The sequence below is a fragment of the Rutidosis leptorrhynchoides genome, chromosome 8 (genome assembly GCF_046630445.1).
Source record: "Rutidosis leptorrhynchoides isolate AG116_Rl617_1_P2 chromosome 8, CSIRO_AGI_Rlap_v1, whole genome shotgun sequence".
In the NCBI taxonomy this organism is placed as follows: Eukaryota; Viridiplantae; Streptophyta; class Magnoliopsida; order Asterales; family Asteraceae; genus Rutidosis; species Rutidosis leptorrhynchoides.
In genome coordinates, this window is record NC_092340.1 from 59,653,586 (window position 1) to 59,669,790 (window position 16,205).

At 36.9% G+C, this 16,205-nt stretch overlaps 1 pseudogene; it reads right to left on the reverse strand.

The window, feature by feature from the left end:
- Positions 1 to 8,863: 8,863 nt before the first annotated feature.
- Positions 8,864 to 12,460, reverse strand: LOC139864988 (ADP,ATP carrier protein 1, mitochondrial-like; annotated as a pseudogene).
- Between the last annotated feature and the right edge of the window lie 3,745 nt (positions 12,461 to 16,205).

Sequence of the window (16,205 nt, forward strand, 5' to 3'; positions counted from 1 at the left end):
GGCCGATTTAAGGGAAAAGATGGTCATCGAATATTTCCCTCGCGAAGAAACCCGAAAGCTCGAACAAGAGCTAAGAACCTTGGAGGCGGTCGGAAACGATCTCAATGCCTATAATCAACGATTCGCCGAACTATCCTTGATGTGCCCAAACCTCGTGAACCCCGAATCTCAAAGGGTGGAACTTTATATGTATGGTCTTCCAAAGAGCATCAAACAAGGGGTGATGTCATCCAAACCCGCTAACCTACAACAAGCTTTGAACATGGCCCGCCAATTGATCGAAACGGTTGACGAAATTGTAGTACCGGCGCCTAAAGCCGAGGACAAGTTGGGTAACAACAAAAGAAAATGGGAAGCCCCTCAATCAAGCAACAACTATAACAACTTCACCAAAAAGCCTTTCACCTCCGACGCCAAGAAAAGTTATGGCAGAAATAAACCCTTTTGCAACAAATGCCACAAACACCACTATGGTGAATGTAGCAATCTATTTTGCCACCGGTGCCAAAGGGGTTGTCATATGGCCAACGATTGTAGAAGTGCCGCCCCCGTCGCTCAAAAGGTGCCCAATGCACCAAAATCGGGTACTTGTTATGAATGTGGCCAAACGGGTCATTTTAGAAATGCCTGTCCGAAGAAGAAAGCCAACCCCAACACACGCGGCCGAGCTTTCAACATCAACACCGAGGAAGCCCGAGATGACAATGAATTAGTCACGGGTACGTTTCTCCTCAACGACACTTATGTTACTTGTTTATTCGATTCGGGTGCCGATAAGAGTTTTGTATCCAAGACTTTGACTCATTCTTTTAGCACTCCACCACTTCCACTAGATACCACTTATACCATTAAAGTGGCTAACGGGAAACTATTAAGTGCCGACACATATTACCGGGGGTGTACGTTAAACATTTTGGGTAAGGAATTTGAAATTGACTTGATACCCATGGAACTAGGAAGCTTTGATGTAATAATCGGTATGAATTGGTTAGTCAAAACGAAATCTCACATCCTTTGTGATCTTAACGCAATCCGAATTCCTATCGAGAATGGTGAACCTTTGATTGTTTATGGCGATAAGAGTTGCACCAGACTCAACCTCGTTTCGTGCCTTAAAGTTAGAAAACTACTCCGTAAGGGTTGTTTTGCGATCCTTGCCCACGTTAAGAAAGTCGAGTCCGATGAGAAGCATATCGATGATGTGCCTATTGTTAGTGACTTTTTTGATGTATTTCCCGACGAATTGCCGGGTCTTCCACCCCATCGACCGGTTGAATTCCAAATCGATCTTATTCCGGGAGCCGCACCCGTAGCACGTGCACCATATAGACTCGCTCCATCCGAAATGCAAGAATTGCAAAGTCAAATCCAAGAACTACTTGATCGTGGTTTTATCCAACCTAGCCATTCACCTTGGGGCGCTCCGATTTTGTTTGTTAAAAAGAAAGACGGATCCCTACGAATGTGCATTGATTATCGTGAACTAAACAAATTGACAGTTAAGAACCGATATCCTCTTCCTCACATCGATGACCTCTTTGATCAATTACAAGGGTCTTGCGTATATTCAAAAATCGATCTCCGCTCGGGTTATCATCAATTAAGGGTTAAGGGGGAAGATGTCTCCAAAACCGCTTTCCGAACTCGTTATGGTAGTTATGAATTTCTTGTAATGCCATTTGGTCTCACTAACGCACCGGCGGTGTTCATGGATCTTATGAACCGCGTGTGCAAACCGTATCTTGACAAATTCGTTATCGTGTTCATCGATGATATTTTGGTCTATTCAAAAAGCGAAGAAGAACACGAGGAACACCTCCGACTTGTGCTTGAACTTTTAAGACAAGAAAGACTCTATGCCAAATTCTCCAAGTGTGAATTTTGGTTGAAGGAAGTTCAATTTCTTGGTCATGTTGTAAGTGGCCAAGGTATTAAAGTCGATCCATCAAAAATCGAAGCCATTAGTAAATGGGAAACTCCTACTACTCCGACTCACATTCGTCAATTCTTGGGTCTCGCCGGGTACTATCGTAGATTCATCGAAAACTTCTCTTTGGTTGCACGTCCTCTAACCGCATTAACTCACAAGGGAAAGAAATTCATTTGGGCGACCGAGCAAGAATCCGCGTTCCAAATCTTGAAGACAAAGCTTACCACCGCTCCTATCTTGTCACTTCCCGAAGGCAACGATGATTTTGTTGTGTATTGCGACGCCTCGAAACATGGTTTTGGGTGTGTGCTGATGCAACGAACGAAAGTCATTTCTTATGCTTCTCGACAACTCAAAATTCATGAACGAAACTACACGACACATGATCTCGAACTCGGAGCCGTTGTCTTTGCACTTAAAATGTGGAGACACTATCTTTATGGAACCAAGAGTACTATCTTTACCGATCACAAAAGTCTCCAACACATCTTCGATCAAAAGCAACTAAACATGAGACAACGAAGGTGGATTGAAACCTTAAACGATTACGATTGCGAACTTCGTTACCATCCCGGGAAGGCAAACGTAGTAGTCGATGCCTTAAGTCGAAAAGAAAGAGCGGTGCCTCTTCGTGTCCGAGCCTTAAACATCACCATCCACACCAACCTTAATAGCCAAATTCGGGTAGCCCAAGATGAGGCTCTCAAGGATGAAAACGTTTCACACGAGCTCTTGAACATTCTCGTCTCTCGATTCGAAACTAAGGAAACCGGACTCCGATATTTCGCCGGAAGGATTTGGGTGCCTAGTTATGGGAACCTACGAAGTCTCATTTTAGATGAAGCCCATAAGTCACGATACTCGATCCACCCCGGTGCCAATAAGATGTACCACGACCTTAAACAACAATATTGGTGGCCGAACATCAAAAGGGACGTAGCTACTTATGTTTCCAAGTGTTTGACATGTTCCAAAGTCAAAGCCGAACACCAAAGACCGTCCGGACTACTTCAATAACCCGAGATCCCGCAATGGAAGTGGGAAAGGATAACGATGGATTTTATCACCAAACTACCAAAAACGACGGGCGGTTATGATACCATTTGGGTTATTGTTGACCGTCTCACCAAATCCGCACACTTTCTTGCCATGAAGGAGACCGAAAAAATGGAGAAACTTGCGCAACTTTACATTAAAGAAATCGTAGCCCGACACGGTGTACCTTTATCGATTATCTCCGACCGAGATGGCCGTTTTGTTTCTAGATTTTAGCGTACCTTGCAAGAAGCGTTGGGAACGCGTTTAGACATGAGCACCGCATATCATCCTCAAACCGATGGACAAAGCGAGCGTACAATTCAAACCTTGGAGGACATGTTACGAGCTTGCGTGGTTGATTTTGGAAAAGCTTGGGAAAAGCACTTACCTCTCGCCGAGTTCTCTTACAACAATAGTTATCACGCGAGTATTAAAGCCGCACCTTTTGAAGCGCTATACGGCCGAAAATGTCGTTCACCTCTTTGTTGGGCCGAGGTAGGCGACGTGCAAAGCACCGGACCCGAACTCATTCACGAAACCACCGAGAAGATCGTACAAATCCGAGATAGGCTCCGGACGGCCCGGAGTCGTCAAAAGTGCTACACCGACAAAAGACGCAACGACCTCGAATTTCAAGTCGGTGACCGAGTAATGTTAAAAGTTGCACCTTGGAAAGGTGTAATCCGTTTTGGGAAACGCGGGAAGCTAAATCCGCGGTATATTGGTCCTTTCGAAATCTTGGAGCGTATTGGAAACGTTGCTTATCGTTTAGATCTTCCGCCTCAATTGAACTCCGTTCATCCTACCTTCCATGTATCTAACTTGAAAAAGTGTCTTGCCGAACCCGATATCGTCATCCCTCTCGAGGAACTTACTATTGATGACAAGCTTCATTTTGTGGAGGAACCGGTTAAAATTGTGGACACCTCCGTCAAGACATTGAAACAAAGCCGAATCCCGATTGTTAAAGTCCGTTGGAACGCCAAAAGAGGACCCGAGTTTACTTGGGAAAGGCAAGATCAAATGCAAAAGAAATACCCTCATTTATTCCCAATTCCGGAAACGCAGGATTCCGAGGAAGAAACAACGACTACTACGCCTACTTAAATTTCGGGACGAAATTTCTTTTAAGGAGTAGGTAATGTAACATCCCACCTTTTTCCGTTTACTTTTCCGTTTAACTATTTAAATCCCGTTATATGTTTATAACATCTCCCGTTAATACGTGTTTTAAAAATATCTCGTCTAGGTAATTCACGCACCCGCAACCGAACTTGAGGGACTAGTTTCGCCAAAATGCCAAAGAGGTGACTAGCCTTTGACTAGTCAACCCCCACCCCCATCTTTTCTTTTTCATTTTCCCTTTTCTTCTTCTACTTCCATATTTTCTCTCAATTTCTCAAACAAGGAATCATCATCTAAATCCAAGCTAGCGGGTGTCTTGCAAAACAAATTACATATTTGAAATCCTTGCAATTTCCTCTTCGATTTCATACCGACTTCATCAAGTTTGGGTAACTTTCTAAAATCACTAGATTTTGTGTTCTTGATATTTTTGAACTTATAAAGTTGTTAATTAGTGTCTATGGCTCAAGTCTAACATGAATATATGATTTATATGCTCGATTTCGTTATTTGAAGTAACTAGCTTGAGTATGAACTTTGGTGTGTTTGATTTGGTGATTTGGTTGTTTGAATGTTGTTAAATGTTATAAATGCATGTATTAAATGTGTTCCTAGTATCACTAGCTTCAAATTGATGTGTAGGTTGCTTGAGAAAACTCCATAAACTTGATTAGTGATTTTGGTGAATTCGGGTTAGGGTTTGATAAGCTTGAAATGAATATTTGATGCATTGAATGACATGAATTGTAGTTAGTAACTAGTTAGTTGTATTGTATGCTCGATTACCTACAAAACGGCATGTTATATGTATGCATTAAATGCCCGAATCATAAATGTGCACTTATCAAATTTGTGTATTAAATGTGTGCATTAATTGATCATTTACTTTGGAAAGCCGATTGTTACAAATAACATTTTTGGTTGGTGAAATGTATTTAGATGTGTTCTTTGTCAAATTACCTTTCTAACGATATAAGATACGAGTTCTAAGTATTAGCGGTTTGCGAGTTATGCTTGAAAGTGTTTGGAATTGAGACTTGGACATTTGAGACTGACCAGGTACCAGTTCCCGTGTATTGTCGCGGCGCGACAATTTGGGGCCGCGGCGCGGCCTAAGCCGTGTCCAGTTTCTGACCTCTTTGGTCAAAATACGAAAAATGTTTGGCACACTATGGACCTCCGATTCACATGAGACTTGTTCTAACATGCTTATATATGAATAAAAACCTCAGAAAAATAGTTCGGGACCCGACCCGAACGTGTTGACTTTCGTTGACTTTGACCGACCAAAGTTTGACTTTTTGTCAAACTTAACCAAATGATTATGCAACCTTCCTAACTTGTTTCTGTACTTGTATCTTGCATGAAACTTGACAATTTGATTCACATGCTACATAATCGAGTCGTAACGAGCCATAGGACTAATTAAACATCTTTGACCTATCGTGTTTACCGTTATTGATACGACCTATTGGTTTAGGTCAAGACTAGCACTATCCTTCGCACACGTTACTTTGTGAAGTACTTTTCATACGTGCACTCAAGGTGAGATCATAGTCCCATCCTTCAAACAACTTTTATGCTTTAAACTATGGGATGAGAAACATATACGTATCATACTTTTACACTTTGAACACAAGTACGAAAACGAACATTCCACGTACGGGTTTGAACAAAAAGCCTCAATTCAATTATCATTAGTTACACTTGCAGGGTGTAAACGTGAACTTATATTATGTGATCACATGGGCTTGACGAGCCTCATTCGGACGGTTCGCTACCGTTAGCGGATGAAATATATTTTCGGGTCTAGTGTATGTTCTAACACTACGCGAAGGGTGCAAAACAGTTAAGTTTGATAATTGGGTGCCCGCGAAACAAATAACAACTTTGGAATGCAAATGATTTAGATAATCATATTATATTAAATCTTGTGGTTCAAATGCAACGTTTACTAAAACACCTATGATTTCACCAACGTTTTCGTTGACAGTTTTCTATATGTTTTCTCAGGTCCTTGAAAGCTACTTGATACATGCTTCCGCACTCTTTTTGATACTTGCTTGGATGTCGAGTATACATGCATAGATGGAGCGTCTTTTGACTACTTTAAATTGTGTCGCATAGGTTTCATTCGTACGTTAAACATTGTAATGTAACTAGTCTTTCGAACTACATTTGTTAACTTGAAACATCCTTTTTCTTATAAAATAAATGCGACATATTTTGGTCAAAAGTCATAATAAAGACTTATGACCACGCAACGGGACCGAAGTAGTCGGCGCCGTCAAACATGATTTGGTCGGGTCGCTACAACACACACACACACACACACATTTTTCGTCTGCGACGGAACTCAAATTTATAATCTCAAGGTTAATAAGACTTCTTGATACCGCTGGGCCAGAACCCTCTGATTGTAAGAAGGTGGATTTAGTATACTATTTGTGACAATTGTCACCGTTTAAATGGAAATTTCAAAATTCACCAATAACTTGGAGTTTAAACTTGACTTGATAAAGGTTAAATGTCTAGTAAGACCGTTATCTTTCATCAAGATAGGAGACTACCATAACTTTTTATGTGTCAGACATGGCTTTAACGTCATAGACACCATCTAGTTATATATATGTAGTAGTTCGTTAAACTCGTTGTGGGGTATTGTGTCATGTTTGGTTATTAGTTACTTATAGTGTGAAGTGTTAACGTGGCGTTAATGTTGTGTTCATGTAACTTCATTTATGTTATTTATGTTATTGTGGTAGAGAGTAATCTAAGCCAAACTACATCAAGGTTATGGTATAAAAGGCATCTATGAGGCATGTACATTCCTAATAAGCTCTAAAATTTTAAAAATCCAATATAATAATCCATTAATTTATAACTTTTTTTCATAAATTAAATCACGAAATTCATTAATCAAACAATTGAATCACAAAATTTCATTTTTTAAATATAATAAATCACAAAAATTCAAAGTATAAGGAGGTGAGTACAAATTCCGTATGAACATGAATCCAATATGCATTAAAAAATTAATCACGTCAATAACTTTCTATGGTGTTTGCTGTATACAATAAAAAAAATAAAAATAAAAAAAATACTCCTTAATACTTTAATAGTAGAACAAGAACAAGTATAAAGAGGCTTTAGTCTAGCAATATCGAGGTAACTCATCAACTTTAAAATTGTGAGTACGAGTTCTGTGATGGGACAATTTGTAATGGGGTACGTGTTTTTGACGTTCTAAAAAAAGAAAATAGTTAGAATGAGTGGCGGGATAGTCATCCGTGATGGGGGCAATTTGTAATGGGTAAGTGTTTTATGACATCTTGCTAGCGTGTGCAGAAAAAAGATTATGAACAATGAACAGCGCCAAATGTAACTAATGACGCCCCATCTCTTTCCCAAGAGTTTTAGTATAAAAATATAATATAATAATAAATATAAATACAAATACAAAAATATTTATATAAATGCCACGAATATGTAACAAAGATATATATCAACATCAATATACTAAGCATTCATCTAAAAGAGTATGTCAAAGCAGCGTTGTATCTGAGTGGCCGACCAGGTTACAAGTTGAGATACAGTAACCACCGAACCATTGCTCCTACCTTAGTTACTCTCCTCACGTTCTTCAACACTTCTTCCAATTTACCCAATATATTCATTATTTGTCTTTTTAATTAATATATTCATTATTGTCTTTTTAATTAATTAGCATATTACGTATATATGTACATGTAAATAGGGTGTACGTTCGGACGGTTTATGGTTTCGTTGATTTAATCGTTTAGGATAAGTCGATTTTTGAAATGTTTTTGAGCGCCAATGACTAAACCAAATATGTTAAACCAACCCAACCCAATCAAAAATAAAATCGGTTTAATTGGATCGATTCACCATTCAATCAAATTAAAAAAAAAAAAAAATTCATGAACTAATAATTGATAAAACTAGGTGATCTTAAAATAAAACTACTACGGGGTATTACTAAAATAAATCAAAATCAACAATTACTTAAAAAAAAGCAAATAACTTTTTATATATACTTGAACTGGATACAGTAGTTACAAATTATGCATGGGATCACAATACAAAGTCTCCGAACCAACAATTAGTACTTGCAAAAGCTAATGATCATCATACACATTTTCATATATAACATATGCTTCTAGTAAAGTTCTAGACCAGCTTGCTATATAAATGTTGATCTCACACTAGATTACAATAAGTTAGTTGGTATTGTTTTTGATATGAAACAATATACAGTATTAGACTATTAGTTAGATTAGTTAGTATAATATCATGGCAACATAGCATGACTGCTGAATTAGTTTTTTCAGGTAAAATCCGTACTTGTATTTTTTAATCCATAACCGATCCGAAAAAACTACTTTATAATTCGCATGGCACCAAAAATCCGAACCAAATACAAATTACCCAAATCCGTTTCAACCAAAATCATTTGGATTGGTTGGTTGGGTTGAACCATCTAATGAACATCCCTACATAAAATGTTAAATATAATTTTTTCGCCTGTTCACCTTAGCGAACCGAATTGAAAATCAAACTTGCAATTATGACGAACCAAATTTAGAAAAAAGCCGGGTTGAAAATATACTCATAACATATTATATAAACAATATAACTTTCATAAAATACATTTCAATAGTCATATTAAGAATGTTCAACATCAATTGCATGTTACAGCTAAAACCAGTTCATCGCTATTATATTTATTTTTAAAAAATGTTAAATGTTTACATCAACAAAAGCATTCAAGATATTATGTAATAACAGCGGCATTACCAAGTCTACTCGAAAAAGACATCAAACATAACAACATATAAAATTCAACAGCTTACTGCAGGATATGCGTTAATCCTACTACAGTTATTTAGTCTCCGTAAACATTTTATCACCATCATATATTGTTCAAACAAAAAATTCATTCATTGTATGAATAATGCCAGCCTCATAAACATAACCAAAACTTTATACCGACAAATCTCATCTTCAGTCAGTTAGCCTTAGCCTCCACCAGAACCGTACTTCTTTCCAAAAACGATGACCTGAAGCTTATCGTAACCAGCAAGCACACCAGTCCCAGCCACAGCTCGAAGGATATTAGCACCTCCGCCCTTAAACAATGACTTGACACCTTCTTTTTTCACAATTTGGCTGAATGCGTCCAAAGAGCTCTTGTACTTAACAGCCTCACCTGATGTCATCATCATTCTTCTTCTCACTGTGTCAATTGGGTACGACGCAAGCCCAACACCGTTTGTAATGAGCCACCCGAGAGCAAAACTAGCAAAAAAAACTATCCTGGAAAATTCAACAATTATTAACACTCGATTCAATATTTTATTATAACATTTTCAACAACCATCATTAAAAAAAAAAAAAAACAAAAAAAAAAAACAACAACAGTAATATACTAACCTCCAAAGATCCGTGAGAAGAATTGGTTTAAGAGAGTCGTAGAGTCCAAAATACAAACCACGGTACACAAAGATACCAACAGCTGAAAGGTTGAACCCATGGTATAACCCAGCGATACCGTCTGACGCGTACGTCTTCTTGTACACATCAATCAGACCATTAAACTGCCTCTCACCGCCCTTCTTTGCCGCCTTGGCATCATTAGCCAAACGAGTTCTAGCATAATCTAACGAAAACACGAACAGTAGAGAGGATGTACCAGCAAAACCACCAGAGGCGATGTTACCACCAAACACTTTCCAGTATGGATCTTTCCCTTTCTTAAAGCTGAACAAACTCTTAAAGTAATCCTTGAATGCAAAGTTAAGCGCCTGGAAAAGGTTCAACAACGGTACAGCATCAAGAAACAAAAATACGTACACACATAATATAATATAATTATATTGAGTCATCAATATACCTGGCAAACGGGTCGAGATGGGTCAGCTTGGGTCAAGGATCAATAGATTTGAGTCAAAACGGTTTATGGGTCAGAATTAAAATGGGTCGAACGGGTTGGGTCGAGACCCGGGTCGGTTGGGTCGGGCTAGTAAATCGTTGTTTGTATTTTTTGATGTTTCTCTTCCGAACACGCGCCCCAAAAACACTAACGCAAATGTGTGTCGAAAACGCGCCTTGAAAAACGTGTAAAAAAACTCACGTCGAAAACCGTGCATCAAAAAACGATGTTCGAAAACACATGTAGAAAACGCGCCTCGAAAAACGCGTCTTCATTTAATCTTAGTAGGACTCAATTGGGTCAAGCCTGGGCTTTGATGAGTTTCTAAAATGGACCCTTCTTTTTTCTTTTCTATTATGTGCTTGGACCCATTTGGGTTTTCAAGTAAACCAAATGGACCCCTTTATGAGGCTTTGGGTCTTGTTTGCCAAGTGTAGTCATCAATCAATATGTGCCGTATAATGAAAAGTAACAAACCTAGAGTAGGAAAGTAACGAATAACATTAGCTGTGTTTCCTCTCCACAAAGCAACAACTCCTTCATCAGCGATTGTTCTTTTAAAACAGTCACCAATACCCTTGTATGGTTGTTGAAGACGGCCACTCTTGAGCATCTCATCTTGGTTTTGGATCAAAAGCTTAATACGCTCAATTAGAGCAGCAGCAGTTTTTGAGACAGCAGCTGAAACACCGCCCATAAGAAAATCAATCGCAAACCCGTAAGGCCCTTTCTCTGATGGAGCTTGAACAAACACGGGAGATGCATTTGCAGTTACCAATGATCGTGTCAATGGATAATTGAACCCTGCATTAGTGTAATTTCCATACGGGAGCTGCAGCAGGTCTGTTCAAAGCCGCAACATATTGAGAAAGATGCAGCTGGCTAGCTACACTCCTTGTAACACCTGAATGATGGTTCTGCTCGTTCATGATGTCTCAAATGATCTTCCTAAAATTTTTTTAGCAAGAAAGACATTTGCATTAAAATTAAAATTAACTAATCGTTGTACATTTAAAATGTGCAAAATCATAAACAAGTAGAAATAGGTAAATACATAGCTTTACAAACCGAACTAACAAACAACATGCCACCAAGTCAATCCCATTAACTAAAGGTTAGGGCTTCAGTCAATACTCAATAGGTGTTTGTATAGGCGGATCCGTGCACTATGAAGTAGGGTCACCTACCCAATATGATCCGTCAAATTATTAGTGAATTATAGTGAAGGTTAACTATATTGGTTATGCCCCCAAGCCCAATATAGATGATTACCTAACTCAATTAATCCAAACTTAATATGAATCACCTATGATAGGATTGTAACAGAGATAATGAATGAATTGTAAATGTAAAAGACAATGTAATGGAAGATGTGATTTATTGAATGAATGAAATATTCTATATACAAAATCAGAAATATCTCAACCTCTGAGAATCTCATGCCAAGCCACTATGGCCGAACACTAGACTTAAAACATAAAATGCAAATTCAATGAAATGCATTATCACACAAGACACTCCTTATACATTGCTTATTCTAAAACAAAGATATACCAACTAAATGCATCTCACCATCCATCTTGGTCCCCACTATCATCATCTGATAAGCCTTTAATTCCTTGGGTATGGGCTGCACAACTTTGGGTTGGATCAAGTAGGTGACGATTTGATTCCTATCACCTTCTTATACCCATCTTCCAGTGAGTAACATTTAGTTACAAGGCAATGTAGGAACATTGTTTACAAAGAAAAGTCACATTTTCACCTAGAGAAAAATTAAATAATTATCTATCAGTGTTTTTACTTCGTATTACTCTTGTATATGTTATTAAATTAACTCACTAAGTTTCCCTATATGCCTTCTAAAGTTATCTATTTTATTCGTAAACATACATGTGTATATATATGTGAATATATTGGCATGCTGGTTTAAACCCATGAAAATTTGATTCTACCATTTTCATGGAGTCTCACACTTTTTTTAACCTACTTATTGGACCGGGTCCATTCGGAAGCAATCTCTCTATCCATATATCATTTGAGAGGGAGGACCTCTACTCTTGGGGTGTTTTAGGTAAAGAAATGACTTCACTTTATTCTAAGATAGGGGAACGATTGTCTACTTCTTACCACCCCTATACCCTCCAGCCAATACTTCATTATGGGATGTGAGCTTCAACCATTTTGTAAATATCTTCATCATATAAAATCCAAAAATGTAAGAATTTTTTTCGTATAATAAAAATCTAAAAACATTATAAATTTAAAAAATCCAAAAACCTTTTTCTTTTAACTTTTACATTGTCTTATATGCACTTCAATACATGACCTGATTCTTAAAAACCCAAAATGGTTTCCATGTAGATATCAGTATGGAACCGAATCTAAAAATGGAATGTTTCACCTCAACATAAAAAATTTCTCAATATATGCATTTAAATTCAAGCTTCAAAAGTATGATCATTTTAAGGGGAAGCGAAGTTTTCAAATCTAAAGACCATCTCTTGGAATTCGAAAATTGGTTAGTTTAATCGAATGTGCTCTAATGTTTCTAATTAATAAACTTCCAAAGTGTTTCAAATAATTTATTCGAACATTTTCTTCTTACACCCTATTGTACGAGGTTGTGCATGTCCAATCATATCATAAATCGACACAGACCTCCAAACTCTTCCGGTTCCACTATTATAACCAAAATAGTGCATTGCCCAACACCGGATATCCAATCAAGCAAGTCATAAAGATTTTACTCAAACGTTCATGATAGTACAAATTTAAAAAACCTATCACGACGATTGAATAGAATTCCTACAAGTGTTTGAAATTCAAAATCACTAAATGTTGGTTTCTTGACTCAATTCGGGTGTTCAACCGTATGAACAGGTGGTTCTTGAAGTCTCAATCAAATCACAGGCCGAGATTCAGACCAAAATCCTAAGGCTTGACTGACTGCACTATTCTCCTCAACTGTAAAGTGTATGCGCTCAACACCCGTACCATGATATGGTAAGAAGACAGCAAATGATCCTACATGAAATCCTATAGGAAATTGAAGTTGAAATATCTATGTAGAGGTCACTAAAACTCTGGAATTATTTGTGTTTAATGATCCCTTTCCGTTTAAACAGGATATAGTAAAAACACAACAAATGGTATAGTGTTAGACTACCTTATTCTTATCACCGGAATTGAAGTATGCACGCAACCACTCTTCTGTATCCTTTATTATGTTCATCTTATTCCTTTTAACCCGGAATAATTTTGTCAGAGCATAATAATTTCAAAGTGATGCACTCTTCTAACCGGGAATTGTTGTGGTTGGCGCATAAATCATCTTACACCAGTAAGAGGATACACGACACTGCAAGTCCATAAGACTATGCCAGAACATTCGGTGCAATATCAAAAAAACTTGAAAAGATATTACGGTGACGAATGGTCAACCTTACCTAGGATAACATCAAAGTAGGTCACTTAAATTGTTTCACTCGTGAGTTAAATTTCATATCATCCAGCACCATGTGTACCCATGTGTTTTGCTGGGAACTTTTTACCTAACCCATTTCCTCTTCTTAACAGGTTATTAATTCATGTCCGATGCTCACCAAACACGATGTCAACCAACATTTTCATGCTGAAAATACTCCCACATTCATCATGCGGGGTAGAATGACGCATGGTTGACATATGAACATTGGACATGATGACGGAGATTCGACATTTTAGGGGAGCAAATGAGGTAAATACAAAGACGGAAGACCATTACCATACCTTTTTGACCTGACTCTCCTCTCAAACATCCCGATGACCAACAATTACCCGTACTCAACAATATCGTCGAGATTTTAGAGTTTCAAGACAAAGCTGAGTGTAGATTTCAGAAACGAAGAAACCACTATTAAGATATTCTCAGCAATTCATGAAAATCTTCGGCAGTTGAAGTTTCAGAGTCAAATCCAGAATTGAAGACATTCGAGACTCAAGACCACGACTTTCGCTTCAGGACTGAAGAAGAAAAACCAAATCTACCAACTAAAACAACCCAGCACCATTCACACAACGCACGCGCCAAGGGGAGGTTGTTAACTCCGCTAAGTATTAGTCTAATTTGATAGTGAAAAACCATACAATCATAGTCCTTAACCATTATATCCTAAATCTTAAAGTTAACAGTAACTAACAATTTTGTTCTTTTGTTTCTCAGTGATTGAGACAAAACGAATATGGTCTAACCATTATCCTCACAACTAATCAAAATTTCTCTTGAATTCTTTAGCAAATCACATTTCAATTTCCAAATCATACATACTGCATAACATACGTGTATAACATACGTACGGATCCTTCTTATGTTATTATTAGCAAAAGTAAAAAACACACCATTATGTTCTTTGTTATTTAGAGTTGAACAAAGGCACACACAACAACAATTCAAACACTCTAAAATCCTCTCGAACAAGAAACCAACTCCTCCCTCCAACCACTCTAGCCGTCAGCGTGAAACACAATCACCACCACGGTAAACTATCATCAACACCACCATCCTCTACTATATTTGTTTCTTTTTTCTATTTACTTTTCTTTGTCAATTTATGTTCAAAAATATTGTGTGAATGATTTGGATATTTTAACAATCGCTTATTATATTAAAAAAACATTCAACAACAATTGTTCTTCAATATTTTCTTTAACCCTTGTTTAGCCATTGTCATTCGGTTTTGAAGTGTTAGTTGAAACCCTTAGCGTTGTCTCGCTAAAAGATTTTATCTTTTGTTCAAAAGAGTCGCAATGCTCTTCAAGTCATGAATGAGAATGATTATCAAGAGTTAAGGAAAATAATGAACAACATGGATTGTTAAAAAAAAAATTTATATAATAAATGATGGTCAGAATACCTAAATCATTCACATAGCATTCTTAAACTTAAATAGACAAAGAAGAGTAATAAACAACAAACAAGAACGGTAAAGGATAGTGATGATGATGGCTATTTATGGTGATGGTGATTCACGGTGACGATTAGGGTAGTTGGTAAGAGAAATTATTATCTTGTTTAAGAGGATTTGGAGTTTTGAATTGTTGTTGTTTGTGTGTTTGTTCAACTGCAAGCAACAAAAGATAAAAGAGTGTTTTTTTGCTTTTACTAATAAGAACAAAAACTAAAATGTATGTACGTATGATATGTATAATTTAGAAAGTGAAACGTAATTGGTTAAAGAATTCAAGAGACTTTTGATTGTTTGTGAGTATAATGGTGAGAGTTCTTTTTATCTCAATCAGATAAACATAAGAACAAAATTGTTAGGAATTTGTTAGTCATTGTTAACTTTAAGACTTGAGATGTAATGATTGGGGAGTAGAGTTGTAAGGTTTTTTACTAACAAATCACATCAACATGTAACAGAGTTAACACAATAAAATTAACTCAGCTAATGCCATTAACATGTCATATATATAGAATAAGAAGAATGCTAAATGTAGCCCTTATATTTAAGTTTAAGGGCTTTGTTGAATTACTTACAAAATATAAATATTCTTTTTTAGTATCGATTTTCCTTGTATAATTTTGGTATTAATATATTATTCATGACAAGTTGGAATTATAAATGTAAAATTAAATTATATATGATATGATTAAGTGAGACTATCATTTTCCATAAAATAAAAATACATTATATATTACTCTTAATTAGTTAGACACGTTTATAGGTTAAGTAAATTCAAACACAACCAAAGTTTCTATCAATTTGTCACTTCTGCTTCAAAAACATACTGTAATGAGTAGTTACTGGCTAGCACGGATACGGATCAAAGTGAAAATATAGACAGATCCAACGCAAAATCAACGGCAAACACATTAAAAAAAAAAAAAAAACACTAAAATGACTTTAAAACGCATTATTAAATCATAATTTAACAACAGCAAAAAAGACGAAATGTCAAACTAGAGTTGCAGATCTACATAAAATGAATATAATATGCACAATCTGAAATCAAAATCATTGAGCTGAGTGATGAACAGATATAGTAACAGATTCAAATTAACTGTAATATATTTACACGCTAAAATAATTAGAATTTGATGAGAATGAGAGTAGCGTACCTCTACGTTCTGTGCGGAGGATAGATGGAATCTGCAGAATTAGGGTTTTAAGCCTA